Here is a 3940-nt window from a genome sequence, read left to right on the forward strand (position 1 = left end):
GTCGAAACGTTGTACATTTGCTGTTATGTTAAACTTATATAAGTTTTTCTTCATTACCCATTCAAGCCATCTCCAACCATTATTATCCAAGTTTTATTCCTTTATTTCAAAAGAAACCTCTAAAACAATAATTAAAACAGCAGTTTTTGATCTCTTGTGATGCACTCATAGTTACAAATCTTAACTTAAAGAACTGGTGTAGAAGAAACTGTGTGTGTAATGTCGATGTTTTCTCTAAACATTCAAAGTACAGTGTATTTAGGTTATTTACTTGTAATTTGAGTATATTCCAAGAACTTTTCCCAGAGGAAGACATCATAAAAATTCCTCAGTTCTAGATAAGTCACGCCCACTTGAAAAGTAGAAGCTGTGTTGCTGACTGACAATTTTAAATTGAATGGCATGCTTATAACCAATAGAAAGAGCAGATTTTCCTCTATAATTTCTCTGGGTTATCTTGAAACAGTATGGGCTCAACTTGGAGTTGTGAATGGATATATTCTGTCTCTTTTTGGGACTCATGACTTCTCTGGATTACCCTGTCTCTCCTTTATGCACTCATATGTGTCCTCTTCAGTGGACTCTGGACAATTACTAGTGTATGTCCAAAGGCCCACCTTCTTCTCTTTACCTTTCATGTCATAGCGGCCCTAGTGGTCCCATATGACCTTGGGTATCTTGACTTACACCTGTTCGTAGATGCCTCTGTCTGGGTGTGGCATGGTTCTGGACATCTGCTTCCTTTTTTGCAATTTGTCTCCAATTGAGTGGCATCTTCATATTGACATCATTGAGTTGTTGCTTGCCATCATGATGTGTCATCTGACTGGTAGTATTGTTATGATCCATTCATACAATTCCAGTTTTTTCTTACTTCAACTGACATGGAGACATATGCCCTTGAAACTTCTACATTTTGATTGTCATTTGGGCTTATGACCACCACATTCAGTTCCTGATCTGTCATATCCCCAAAAGTTTGACCTTGTAAGTAGATTGCACGTCAACCTAAATGATGAATTTTCTCACTTGTGGTAAATGTTGCTCTGATATTTTTGACTTGGACATCTGCACATTTTATCACAGGAGCAGGTTAACTTTATTTCCAGACCATTTCTTCTTCTTCAGGACATTGGAGGGTAATCAGATGGTTTCTCCAGCCAATCTCCTCACCCTTTGCTCTCTGTATAATTGTTCCGACCTCAGTCATCTCCCCTGTCCTATCTTGGGGCAATTCATTGTTATCTTGCTCTTACTGCACATTGTCTTTTCTTGATGTGGGATTCCTTTTTTCACTAATAACTTGTATCCTTTCACTTTGACCAGTTTAATTAAATAACTCCTCTAGCTAGTGTTTTCTTATATGATTTAATCTTTTTTCATACCGCTTTCCATCAAATGCATTATCTCACAGCTTCTTGTGACTATAACTGTTGACATTTCCTGCAAGAGAATCTTCTAAGGATTTATAGTCGTCATTAACATTCAAAGCAGGTGAGCAACATTCTTGAGTAGGACTCATTGTATCTCCAAATTTGGATAAACAAAACTAATTAATGTAGCCTACAAACTTACATATCAAAAATATATTAGTCACAAAACTACTGTAATTTACTTGATATTGTAAGTAAGCTACAAATAAATTTAAGAAAATTCAGTTACTGTTCATAGCACCAAATTTGATCAAAACAAACCAACCAATTCATATATACTTGTGTCTCTCCCCATAAAAACCAAACAAGGCATCATAAGATTTGTGTAGAAGAGTATCTACTTTTACATTGGTTTTAAATATGTTCATCAGCCATCTAAGGTTGATTAGCAGTCTCAAAAGCTGGAGAGAAAGAAGAGGTTTCTTTGACATCGGTTTAACAAATTCATTAATATCTCAGCAAATTAAGTAGGTAGGAGGTCCAATAGGATTTTGTTTACAATTATGTACAGTGTGGGTTTCTAATTGGTTGGAAATTTTAAAGGCCTGTTATTGAAGTTACAAATTTTTAAAGTTGAGAAATCAAAACTCAAATGCATCACGTGACACAGAAAAATGAATACTGAGGATTTTTTAATATTTCCTTTGGAATTAAATAGTTAAAACGTAGATGAAATAAATATTTAAATTACAAACTCTATCCTTTATTAGAACATCTTACAAGCAGATATGTGGCTAAATCTGCGTGTTTATTTTGTTATTACCTTCAACACATCATTTATTTTCAATTTAAGTTTAAGGTTCACAGTTGTCACTTGTGATTACTTTCCAGGCTCAAAGAAATTTGACTCGTGCGTTTTATAGCACAATTGTTAGCAATTTCCAGGGTGTCTGGATTTGTAAATAATTTTGACTTCAAAACAAACTACAAAACAGAAAGATATAGTGATGTATAAAGTTGCTTATTATCTATTGAGAATCTGTATTTACTTTGATTCAACCAATCAGGACTCTTGCATGTTTTTAATCTCTGCTTTTGTCCTGTGCAGCTCAAGTATTTCTGTATTGCACAACACCACTGTTCACAAATCTAGTGGTGTCTGTGGTTGAGAAATATTTGATTATGAAAGAAAAATAAAAAGTAAAACAATGTTTCTTCTTTTTCTGAGTCTGTTTGTAGATTTGTTTAGTCATGATTTTTGTTTATTACATATACTTCTGTGTTTGTCCGAGACAAATATTTCACCCTCCATGCTGAATGTAGACAAGGGGCTCCATCTGGTGTCTGTTGATTTCTTGGCAGGTACCTTTCTCACTTGCATGTGAACATCCTTGAGTGCCATTAGAGATATTGAAAGTTGGGCTACCATTATCATTAGATAACTCATTTGTAACTGGGATGGAGTGTAATCTGTGTTTTTATTTTTATTTATTTTTTGTTTTCGTGTTCCCATTGCAATGCCCCCATGTTGTTGAGCCCATTCTTGGGGACTATTTGGATCTTCTGTTGGGTTCTTTCTGAGTGCCCACTGCCCACTAATATGAGTGGTTGTGTGACTCACTGGCCATTTTTTATATGGATGGTAAGGGGCTACTGCCTTGGGAATTGTCCTTTTATATTTCCTGTCTAGGGTTCTCTCCTGAAAACTTTTCACTGCAGAAGCAGGACATAGAATTGGTCCTACCTGTTCATGTGATCACATGTGTCCCACAGTTGGCTCACTGGATCCAATAGACTTACTTTTCACAAAACAGACCCACACCCTTTATCTGAATTAAAGGGTGGCATAGGCAAAGAGGTACCTTGATGAGAAGAATACCTTCTTTCTGTACGTTCTTTAGGTCCAGTCTTTCTATAAGCCTGGTTTAACTCGTCTCTCAAATCTAGTACTGGGAATTATTCTCTTGTTCTGGATTTTACTCCATCTTTTCTTGGCCACATATTTCTTCTAGTCTAATTACTGTTTTCCTGCTCTGTAACTTGTAGTTTTATATTTTCAATTTATTTTCATGTTCATTGGTTCCAACCTCCTTTACATTAGCATTACAGAAGTAAGTCTACCTGATTTGAATTTTACATTTTTAGAATTATAATGAATTTCCAACAGGTATTCCTCTGAATTACCTTTCCTTCCTCCTCTTTACAATTCAATTTTCATCATGGCTGTAACTTTCAATAAGATCTAAGCTATGGTGGAAAAGCAGAGATTTCATAAACATTGTAATTATCCAGTTCAAATGGAACATGCCTGTTTGTACACTTGGCTTCTAGTATAAATTCCTCTGACCAAAATCTCTAGATCATTCTTAATATACATTAACATGCTGGCCCTCTTTGAAGCATGTTTGTTCTTGTTTGTAGGGTGTCCAAACCCATTTGAACTGAAGGACTGCTAATAATAGATCATTCTTAATATACATTAACATGCTGGTCCTCTTTGAAGCATGTTTGTTCTTGTTTGTAGGGTGTCCAAACCCATTTGAACTGAAGGACTGCTAATAATAGAT

General features: G+C 35.4%; 1 protein-coding gene across 1 annotated transcript in view; it reads left to right on the forward strand.

Annotated features, from left to right (window-relative positions):
* Positions 1 to 3940, forward strand: part of LOC106467847 (probable ATP-dependent RNA helicase DDX56) — a 54286-nt gene that overhangs the window by 6090 nt on the left and 44256 nt on the right. The window lies entirely within an intron of this gene.

Source organism: Limulus polyphemus, unplaced genomic scaffold (assembly GCF_000517525.1).
Source record: "Limulus polyphemus unplaced genomic scaffold, Limulus_polyphemus-2.1.2 Scaffold2765, whole genome shotgun sequence".
Taxonomy (NCBI): domain Eukaryota; kingdom Metazoa; phylum Arthropoda; class Merostomata; order Xiphosura; family Limulidae; genus Limulus; species Limulus polyphemus.